Source organism: Phaseolus vulgaris, chromosome 4 (assembly GCF_000499845.2).
Source record: "Phaseolus vulgaris cultivar G19833 chromosome 4, P. vulgaris v2.0, whole genome shotgun sequence".
Lineage (NCBI taxonomy): Eukaryota > Viridiplantae > Streptophyta > Magnoliopsida > Fabales > Fabaceae > Phaseolus > Phaseolus vulgaris.
This window is the reverse complement of record NC_023756.2, coordinates 34,839,852-34,851,749: the sequence shown is the minus strand read 5'-3', so window position 1 is coordinate 34,851,749 and position 11,898 is coordinate 34,839,852. Positions and strand designations below refer to the sequence as shown.

Sequence of the window (11,898 nt, the reverse complement as noted above, 5' to 3'; positions counted from 1 at the left end):
TTTCCTCCCTAATATCACTGGCATGGTCCTCCATCTCATTAGGATCAACCCAAAATTTGGAGACGACTCAATTTTCAACAGTGATATGGTAAGAATTTGGAATAATTGGCACACCAATATCAGGATCACCTCCCACCTTTGTAGTTTCCAAACCATCAAGAGAGGAAAAGTGATTTTGCAAGACCAACCTATCATTATCGGGAAGTAGTGGCTTAACATCCCCAAGAGATTTAGCCTTCCGAGGGGAGGTATGACGCGATGGAGATGGTACAGTCACAATATCAGAGACCTCCACATGATGACCATGGATAGGAGTCTTAATTGGTGCTTTAGTATCCCCAGGTGATTTAACCCTTCGAGTAGAGGTAGGAAGCAACGGAGATGGTACAGCCACAGGAGCAGAGACCTCCACATGATGATCATCAATAGGAGTCGTAACTGAGTGTACTACAAGTTGTGACTCTGAGCCCTTGGCTTGCATAACAACAAGTGAATTCCTTACCATCCCCGCTTTTGAAAAATCCAAAGTGGGAGTGAACAACTCCTGCCAGGGTGATAACCTATCATGATCCGAGGCATCCTCGAGAGGCGGCATATCTGCAAAATCATCCTCCCCTCCATCTTTTTATCAGAAGCAAGATGACCCAAGAGTGACCCTGCATTAGCCCCGCAAGGAGCATCAATTGTCAATTTATCAATAGGGCTTTCCACGAGCTTCGACAGTGTATCTTTCTTCTGATACTCTTTACATTGTTTTGGAACTGCGACCCTCCCCTGTTCTCGTTCACCAGGAGTTGTCTTTTCAGATGGTTTATGTTGAGGTCCAGGGACATTACCCTGGTCATGAATCATGCGGCACTGAGCAAGCTCATGCTCTACATTGTCAAAATCATAAGAATGCTAAATAATTAAGGAGATAGTCCCTCTGTAGTCAATCAATATATAGAATGTTTATTGTATCGCAGAACACCAGATGAATGTGTTATAAATCTCACGAATTTGGCATCAACAACTTTAAAATTTCGTTCTTTGCTATCATTCAATTTTTTCACATCTCCTCCTTTTGTTACATTAAAGTAAGGTCCATTTTCAAAAACGTCCCTTATCGAATGAAATTTCCATTTATCTTCATTTTTATCATTACCCTTTCTCCACGTCACCTACACATAAAAAATCATTAGCATAACAGTTAATAATATCTTTATAATATATATATATATAAATACTTAAGTGATTAATCATCAATTGAATATCAAATACATCAAAATGAAATTTCTAAAATTTATTACCTCTTTATTTCCTATTGTCGGTGCTACAAAGGGGTTAGCTTCACTTTTAAGACTACGTTCCATGCTTCTACCAATGCCATATTGAAGCCATCCTTGATAAAAATTTGCTTGCTACGTGTGCATATCCATAGCAAATCCTAGAAAATTAATTTGTTTATTAGTAAGAGCATATAAGATTGCTTATTACTTTGTTTATTTTTAACTACTTATTCTAACAACTATTTACCTTGGTATACATTGATTACAATTAGGTTCAAAATGGTTATACACCACAGTAACCTTCATAGTCTCGTCTCTCACATACCTATCATCATGTCCAAGAAGCATAACTTTATCTTGGTTTTTGAACCAATTATTGGAGATAGTCACATCAGTGGAACCTCTTGTTACATCAAACAAACCATCTTGACAATCATAAAGTGTATTATGGTCAATCTAAATCTTTGAAGTCATTACCAATCTTATTGCATCCCTGTCTACATGGCCTAAAGGAATCACCTTTCCTTCAGGCCCCATTACGATCCCGGGAGCTTGAGGTGTTCAATGATGAACTCGAATTCCATGGATAATTATGTTATGGCCTATAATCATTAAATATGCAATGCATACTGATCTCGCAGGGGATTCGAACGTCGAAGGATTCGCCACGTCAAACTCTATCCTCCTCCTCCTCGACCGCGACAAGTGCAAGAACACTCCAAGAACTCCACAAGAACTCCAAGCCAACCTGCAAAACACACCAAACGGCGCCTCTAGCGGCCGATTCCACTCCGACGCTCAAGTCAGCCTTGCAAAACCACCAAAGAACTACAAACTAAGAATCTCAGCGAGACCCGTGTGCACTCTGTGATTCTCTTTCTCTCTGTGTGTAACGAGTAACTTGCAAGAATGAATCTTACCTTCCCTGCATGAGCGCGGAATGTCCTTTATATACTTTTGGCCGAACCTCTCTCCAGATGGTAACGCGTGGAGACATGTGACTCACATCTCACCTTACACGTGGCACCATCTGAGGGTCCAAGCGCACCTCTGTTGCACGCCTAAGTTATCCGTGCATGAAGTAACTTAGCGCGTTTCTTCAACTAGGTGGCTCGTGCAACCTCAGTGTGAACGATCACCTCTGCTTTGCACCATGCACGTTATGGGTTGAGAGAGCACCACTCACCGACTGGCTTACCAGCTATCTTAGGCCACTCTCGTGCACGACACTACAAGGCACATAACTTCTCCTTTCTCTGACACTCTGTCACGCAAGGTTTCGCATGCAACGCTCTCGCTAGGAATCACCCTTTGTCCCCAGCTTAACTGCGTGTAACACGAAGACCCGATGACAATACACCGATGACCGATAATCATCGCTCACACCAGATGACCGATCGGTACACCATAGTGCCATGCCTTCTGCTTCCAGGTGCTTATCTAGGCGCTGATCGCGATCCTCTCTGATCACCACCCCTAATCACCGATCACCCCTGGGTGACCCTCTCAATGAAACATCTGCTTCCCTAGCCCACGCGTCCCACTAAGAATGGTCCACGTGGCTATCTGTTGCTGATGTCACCGACTACCGATGACCGACCGGATCACATACAATGATGAACTCATACCTTAAGGTGTTTGGTTTGGGTTATAGGATCATCACTAGAGTGACTAACTTTATAATGAATAAGGTCATTACCAATGTTATTTATCATCTTGCAAGCACAAGTCACAAAACTTATGGCTAACTGAGATTGGTGTCTCCACCATTCAGGATTTTGTCCCCAACAACGATCAATAACATTCATTTTCAAACAATTTATCTTTGATTTCTTTGGGAAACAAAGGCTTAAAAGGAAAAATAAAATAAAAAAAAGCCAAAAATAAGTGTCAAGGTTCATGAAGGCCATAACGAAGAATATGTGTTATGGAAATTGAAGAAAATATAGATAGATGAAGGAGAGAACGATGGTTTTCTAGTATTTTTTTATATATATAAAGTATGGTATAAGGAAATGGTTATACATAAGCAAAACATGCTATTAGAGTTAGTTTGTCTTGTTTTACAAGCTATGAGATGGGAGGGTTCCTTACCAAAGAAGCTATAAGTAGAAATAAGTGAGTAGAAATGTTTAAGTTATTCTAAATTTTAATCCCTCACTTAAATATATGCATCAACTAAAGAAGCCAAAATATAAATTTGAATATATTTGAATAATATTGTTTTCCATGGATGAAATTTAATTAAAATGTAATTTAAATTTAATATCACATTATATGGGTATGAATATCATAAATTGATATTTTCATGGACATTAACAACTTCTTTTGTGCCACATTTTATGTTGAAACGTATCTTATTATTTCTTTTATTCAAAATCAACACACAATGCAATTGTTATTTGGCTTTTCTATGTCTCACCTCTACTTTTTCTCAATATTACGTCTCATCTATAGCATAATAAACAAATAAATCCATACTTAAACGTTTTGTTTGAGCTCGTTTCAAGGTTGATAAAGAATACTCTCATTAATCATATACATGTATGAGAATGGATAATTTTTAATTTTTAAATTGAGTACAGGGACAATGATAGGTATATACATTCGTCTAGTCTTCATCCCATATTCATCTCCACTTTAAATTACTAAAACACCTTAAGATTATTAAGTAATCGAAGAAACATATTTTAAATTTTTTGTATCCTTGGTTTTGCTTTATTTGAAAAATCATTCTTCGCTACACAAATTTTGCACTCTCTAAATTGTTCCACTCATTCGATATCAGTCAATTCATTCATATCCTCAAGGTACTTTCCTATGATCAAAGCTCTCAAGTTTCTAGGAACAAAAGCTATCACTTTTCCCTCTAAAGAATCATGAAGAAGATGTTATTTTATCCTTAATTCCTCGTCACCAATTATGTGGTTGAACTTGTCAGGTACCCTAACGATCTTAAGTCTCTCAAATTTTCACGGGTGTGTGTTATGTATATGTATGCTTATATGTAAAATTTAATAGATTGTGAGGTTCAATCATTTATTACTTTAATTGAAGTAAATTGTGATATATATATATATATTTTTTTTTTTTATTTGTTTTTTTTTTTTTTTGCACACACATATGTGTGTGTTTACATGGAATGGAAATGTGAGTGACATATTTATGTATGATATATGAATTGAAGTCACAAATTTGGGATTATTAATTATTGAAACCTACTAGAAGATCACTAACTTCACTGATGGTCTAAGTCACATATTTGCATTAGGTGGTGATATGAACCCAAGAACATGATAGGGATATGATATGAACATGTTATGGATTCAATAAGAGTTGGAATATGATTAGGCACTTTTTAAGAATTGGATCAATGTTCTTAAACATTCAAGAACTCACCAAATCATAAGAACCAAGTCAAACTCTCATAGAAACCCATATTTGGACATATGAACCAATTAAAACAAAGAAGAACACAATTGCACCAATTAAAACTACAAGAAACTCAATTATAACCACAAGAAAAGCAAACCAAATGAAACTACCGAATAAAATCAAAAGACAAACAAGTTCTACCGATTGGAATAACAAGAAACAACAAAGACATGTTTTAAAGATTGTTTTGGAATGGAAAAGGAATGAGAAGATGAAAAGGACAAGGAAACTTATGTGGTTTGAGCCATTGGAATTGTGCACGCCACTTGAAGGATGGTTGGCTTCAAGATAAGTGTTGATGTTGTTGAACCATGTGGTGTTCAAGCTTTGAAAAATCCAAACCCCTTTGAAGGATGTTGAAGGTTTTGCTGTGCTTGCTGTTGCTGTGCTGTTGTAGTTAGGATCTGGGGTAGTTTGAGTGTTGTAATCCACTCTTGATTGAATCCAAAGCATAAGCACTCTCAATCTTTTTGAAAGAAAAATGTTTTTTTAAACTAAGTGAAAAAAAACCTGTTGTTTTGTCGAAACAACCGATTGTTTATACTTAGATGTTTTTAGAAAAGATTGAAAACTGTTTTTCACATGTTTGAACCTTGAGAACCAAAAAAACCGATTGATTCGAAGAAACAACCGATTGTTTATTTTGGTACCATAACAGAAAAACTGTTTTATCTTTGACTGAGCTTTTAATGAATTAACTACATACGCTTCAGTCTTTAAATGCTTTGACCAATCTTTAAATCCAATTAAATAGTTTGTTAAGATTTGATAACAAACAACATCTTTGAATATATACAGAAAAACAGATTTGAGTTTTTCAATTAATACAAGTTTTGAGATTTTCAAAGAGTTGAGATTGCTTAGAGATTGAGATTGATCAAAGAGTGTGAGATAGGATTTCTCTTGTATTGATTTCAGATTTGCTTCTGTAACAAGTGTAATCCTTGTATCTGTGTAAGAACTTTTTCTGTGTGTTTGCTGAGATTGGCTGTGTGTTCTTGAGGGGATCAAGATCAGCAATCTTAGTGTGGTGTGTTGGCCAAGAGAAGTGTGTTTCTTGAAGGGTTCAAGGTTACTTTCTTGGTTGTGTTGTAAGTGATCTAGGTTTGATTGCCTAGTTGATTTCCTCAGTGGTTCCTGAGAAGACTGGATGTAGCTCTAGGTTTAGAGTGAACCAATATAAACATCTGTGTGCATTCTCTTTATCCTTAATCTTTTTAAATTCTGTTTTGATATTTGCAAACTGGTATAAACAACCGATTGTTTCTGCGAAACAACCGATTGTTTTTCTGGTGCTGTTGTTTTTGCTTTGTATTTTTTGGCAAACTGATTTCCTTATCAATAGTTTCTCAAAGGAATTTCATTCTTAGCTTAAAAGTTTGTGAAAACCATCTTTAAACTATTCACCCCCCTCTAGTTTAAAGCCATCATTTCTAACAATTGGCATCAAGAGCTTGGTTCTTGAAAGTTATTCAAGTTTGATCCGAAAATCTTTTTCTATGGCTGGAAAACTGTCTTTTGAGGAAGGTGCTTCAATCTACAAACCTCCTTTATTCTGTGGATTCAATTACAAGTATTGGGAGGCCAGAATGAAAATCTTTATGGAATCTATTGATCAAGGAATTTGGGATTCAATCAAGAATTGTCCTTACATTCCAAAGTTTAAAAAGAATGGTTCCTTGATTGCAAAACCTTGGTTCCAATGGACCAATGAAGAATGCAAATTGGCCAAGCTTGATTGTACTGCTGAAAACATATTAGCTTCTGCAATAGATACTAATGAGTTTTTTAGGATATCAAAATGCAAAACTGCTAAAGAGATGTGGGACACACTCAAGGTTGCTCATGGAAACAATGAACCAAAGGAGGCAAGGTCAAAAAGTCAAGCAAGAAGGAAAAGAAGGCAAAACAAGAAAAGCCTCAACCTCTGCTTTATGGCCAGAAAGGAAGATGACTCAAGTAGTGTAAGTTCATCTAACTCCTCAAGTTCTGAAAATTATAGTCAATTGCTTCAAGCCTTTCAAGAAACACATGAAGAAGTCAACCGATTGGCCCTCTTGAACAATCGGTTAAAAGAAAAGAATAGCTGGCTTGAAAACAGAGTAAGATCACTGAAAGAGGAATTAGAAAATTCAAAAACAGATCTTGAAAACCTTGAAATCATTTACAAAAACTCCTCTTGCAAGTGTAATACTCTAGTTTGTGAAAATTGCGAAAATCTTGAAAAGAAGGTCCACTATCTTGTTAAAACTGTGGATAAGCTTTCTAAAGGTCAATCCAACTTTGAGAATGTCTTGGCATCTCAAAACTGTGTTTTTGGAAAAGCTGGATTGGGTTTTAACCCACAGAACAAGCAAGATAGATTTTCAAAGTCTTTTTCGAAAATGCCAGAAAAACAACCGATTGGACAATCGAAACAACCGATTGTTACATGCTTCTACTGCATGAAAAGAGGCCATTCTGTGAGGTTCTGTAAAATCAGAAAATATGTTGTCCCTAGGGGATTTATGAAGTGGATTCCTAAGTGCAATAAAGGTTCAATTGATGAATGTAAACCAAATGGACCCACATTCATAAGGGGACCAAATCTTTGTACTTGAAAATCTTTTTTGTAGGAAATCTTGGAGGAGAGCAAGCAAATGTGGTAGACAGTGGATGCTCGAAACACATGACAGGGGACAAATCAAAGTTCCTGAGTATCTCCTTTAAGCAAGAAGGGCATGTCACCTATGGTGTTGTTGTTTTTGCTTTGTATTTTTTGGCAAACTGATTTCCTTATCAATTGTTTCTCAAAGGAATTTCATTCTTAGCTTAAAAGTTTGTGAAAACCATCTTTAAACTATTCACCCCCCCTCTAGTTTAAAGCCATCCTTTCTAACAGATGTCGCCACTTGAGAGCCCAAGGAATCCCTCAAGATAAGACTAGAAGAGAAGAAGACATAAGCCTCTCTCACTCAGTCACCAATTTGGTAGAGGTTTCTTACTCTCAAAATCAATTCTATTATTTCAAAGACCTAAGCACCCCTTTTATAATAGAGAGGGCTGGTTACAAATGTACAAAAGAGAAGTAGTTTAAAATGTCACCTTCTAATGCCTTCTAAGACAAGCTAGCGCCTAAAGGGAGAAGGAGTGTGAAAAGGCACTCTTCTAGTCCCTTCCTTCCTAAACTTGCGCCTAAGATTCTATACAATGGAAGTGTCTTCCATCCTAAAGCTATTTTATATTATTTACAAATTTATACAAAAGAAATTACAAAGAGAGAAATTAATTGGAGCCCATTCTTGAATGCTTATAGTCTTCTTTTAGGTTTGGTCATCTCTTTATTTAATTTCTTCTTTATTTTTTAGAAGACTAGAAGGAAGAATTTAAATGCTTGGGTGGATGGCCTCTTCCTCCATTAGTGAAATCCTCTTCTATTTGATCTCCATCATTCTCCCCGATTTGGAGAGAATTCGTCCACGAATTTTGAATCCCTGCATATAACAAAGTCAGTTTACTATCAAAATGAACAGTTGAATAAAAGAAAGGAAAACATGACTTAGAATTTTTAAATGTAGGGAATTAAGAAAAAAAGGTCCTATAGACAGACCATGTTGGAAAAGATTGTTTAGGAATGATATTTTTTGGAAAAATAGAAGGTATGAAAAAATCATCCTTAACATTCTTTATCCAATATGGTGTATAAGTAGGAACTTTGGGTAATGAAAAAGACAAAGAAGAAGAATACCTTGGAGGTTCAACTTGAGGCATAGCACAAGTCAACATTAGTGATTTAGTTAATAAAGTATTTTGACTCGGTTTATCATTTCTTTCCTTTGCTTTCTCATTTTCTCTTTTAGTTTTCATTTTTATTTGGTCCTCATGAACCTCTTGGGGAGAGAGGGGTTTTAAAGTAACCTTGCACCCTTGGAAGGAAAAAGACATTGTATTGGATAGGCCATCATGTAAAACATGTCTATCATATTGCCAAGGCCTTCCTAAAACAACATGAGTTGCTTCCCTTGGCACAACATCACATAAAAACCTCATCCTTATACTTTCCTATTGCAAAGTTAATGAGGACTTGTTTGCTAACCATGATTTCACCTTTGGTACTAAGCCATTGTAATTTATAGGACTTGGTATGAGAGATAGTGGGTAAGGCTAACTTCTCCACAACTCTTGTACTAGCCACATTAGTGCAACTACCCCCATCAATAATCAAGGAACATAACTTGTTGGTGATAAGACAGCGGGTGTGGAAAATATTTTCTCTTTGGGTAGTATCCAAAGGTTTTGGAATTGTTCCCAATAGTCGCCTTATCATCAATAAGTCACCTTCACAAGGACTTTCGCTCTCAATCACACTTGGGGATCTAGAAGGTGAAGAATGTCTAGAGGTTTCAGAATCATGCTCACTAACCACTACCCCATCATGTATAAACATATTTCTTTTAGAAGGGCAATTAAAAGCTATGTGACCATATCCCAAACACTTAAAACATTTCTTACTAGACGATTTGGTTGGTGATTTAGAATTAGAAGTAGAAGGCTTAGAATCCTTAGGTTTGGAAGAAGAATCTTTATAAGGAAATTTTGAAAAAGCTTTTTTATTTTTCCAAGAGTTGTTATAGTAGCCATCATTATTGGGAGACTTTTTGAAAGCCTTTTTCTTTGCAAGTTAGGATTCAACCTTCATTCCAAGGTGAACCAAAGATCCCAAAGATGAATACTCTTAAAGTTCAACAACATCTTGAATATCCCTTCTTAGACCACTCACAAACCTAACTATCATAGCTTTCTCACTTTCATGCATTTCTACTTTAAGTAAAAGCGTTTCTAATTCCTTGAAATAAACATCCACACTTAGCGTGCCTTGTTGAAACCTTTGGAGCTTCAACAATAGGTATTTCCTAAAGTGTGGTGGCACAAATCTAAGGCGCATACATTCTTTCAAATTGTTCCAAGAGACCACGGGAGGTCTCTTGTTATATATAATGTCCATTACAATGCTATGCCACCATTTCATGGCATAATCTATGAATTCTAAAGAGGCTATTTTCACCTTTTGGTCTTCATGGACCTCATAGGCTTTAAAAATTTGTTCACATTTAGCCTCCCAATCTAAGTACACATTAGGATCACTATCTCCATTAAAGCTAAGTACTTTTACAAAAGAAATTTGAGACTTGGCTTCTTGGTGATATCCATCTTCATGGTAATGTCTATCTCTATGAAGATGATGGTGATGTCTATGTCCATGAGAATGATGGTGATGTCTCCTTCTTCTATGTTCTCCTTCATGGCCAAGAGCATTGGAAGAACCTCTAGAGGAAGGTCTATGAGAATGGTGGCCTCCATTGATGGAATTGGAGGACCTATCTTGCTTCACTTCAACTTTTTGTAATTGTTTGATGTGAATGCAATAACAAGAATACATGATTCTTTGACATTCTTAGGAGCAACTTGAGTTGGTCATGAATTGGCACTTTACTTAGAATTGGATCAATGTTCTAATTCAAGAACTCACCAAGACTTTGCACCGAACCAAAGCTCATATGGAAGTCCATATATTGTCAAATGGAATCAAGCAACAAGAATTGAAGAACAACAAATGAAAACCGAACAGAATTGAAAGGTATAACTACTGCACCGAACAGAATTTGAAAACTAAGCTAGGAAACACAAATTTCATCGGTGAAAAAGAATTTGTTTCTTTTCTGTTTACAACTAGGATTTTATCTAACATACAATCATATATATATATGCATTCGTTGTTTCATTTAAATTTAAACTTGTTTCTGGGCATGGTTGAAAGGTAATACAACCATCCTCTGTATAAAAGTAACTGACCAACAAGTTACACTATTTTTTTCTTATTTCATTTGTGTATTATCAATGTTCTTAAGAGAGTTTCCATACAGCTAAATTTAAGGAAATAAAAGTGAATGATGTGAATATAACAATTTAGTCTTTGGCAGTTGCAGATTACAAGAAGTAAAATCTTCTGATTCCAGTACATGTTTTATAGTTTGAATCTTGTTTATGTTTTGTTTTTGGACATTTGAAAATTGAAAAACTACCAAACAAGACAAAATTTTCCCCTTATAGAAGATCACTGTCAGACATAGTTGATGCCAAATACTGTATTCTACTGTAGAGCTCATAATTCTCTCCGTAATTATACAATTAAATTGAAATATGGGGAGTGGAGAAAGTTTTGCGTTGTTCCACTTCTTACACTTCATTTTTTTAATAATTGCTTTGAGAATTAGATGCCTATGCCATTGTTCAGTCTTTTTGAAATTTTTACTGTTTTTTCAAGGTAGATAAAAATTGGTTGGAGAAAACAGGCTATTAGTCTGATTACATGTCTATTTATGTATTTGCTGACAAATGTAACTTATAATTATCTGTCTAATGCAGATAAAAATTTGTCTGCAATGGAAATGAATATTGTTCGTCCATTTATTGGAAAAGCTTTACAAGCATTTTATAAGCATGATAGTCCAGAGTTGATACCAGACCCTGAGAGAGTTTCAGATAGGAGACCCCAAGTTGTCAACAATGTCCCTAGAGTAAGTACTATATACACTTGGAAATATTTCCTGTATTCACTATGCAAGTTTTGTTTATGCTTGAGATGATATAGAAATTTCTTTGAACCTTTTATTTTATGAATTAAAAATAAATATCACAAGCATTATCTTCATTCAAAGGAAATGGGGTTTTCATTTAATTAATATTTGCTTTTGCAGAGACAACTTCGACGATAGTCATTATGTATCACCTTTTTGGCTGCATCTTTTCTAGAATCATATCATTTGACCAGTTTCAAAGGTGCATCATTTCTGAGAAATACTTCATCTGTCTTCCCAAAGTATTCTCATAATTATTTGTGAAGAATAAGAAGAAACACTTAAAAATTTATATAGTTATGCAAATGTATCTGAATTTAGTTAATTCTACTAGCAGAATTAAGTATTTAATGTCTTTCTTTTGGTTCATGTTGAGTTTGCTTCAAACTGTTGTAGCTAATAGTGACACCACACCCTTAATTGTCCACCTTTTGGTAAATGTCAGACAATTATGAAAGCAATATTATTAAAAAAATATCATCCTAAGATCAAAGTAATTTAAATATTTTTTTTACTTTACACTGAAATATTAATATATCCATATAAAATCAATGATAATGTATAAAAAATATTTGGAT

General features: G+C 35.4%; 1 long non-coding RNA gene and 1 pseudogene across 1 annotated transcript; one reads left to right on the top strand and one right to left on the bottom strand.

Annotated features, from left to right (window-relative positions):
• Positions 1-935: 935 nt before the first annotated feature.
• LOC137838730 (probable pectate lyase 16) lies at positions 936-1,880 on the bottom strand (annotated as a pseudogene).
• A 9,226-nt stretch (positions 1,881-11,106) lies between these two features.
• LOC137837561 (uncharacterized) lies at positions 11,107-11,689 on the top strand. The gene is made up of 2 exons (XR_011085486.1): positions 11,107-11,260; positions 11,441-11,689. It is a non-coding gene; the product is annotated as an uncharacterized lncRNA (long non-coding RNA).
• The last annotated feature ends 209 nt before the right edge of the window (positions 11,690-11,898 follow it).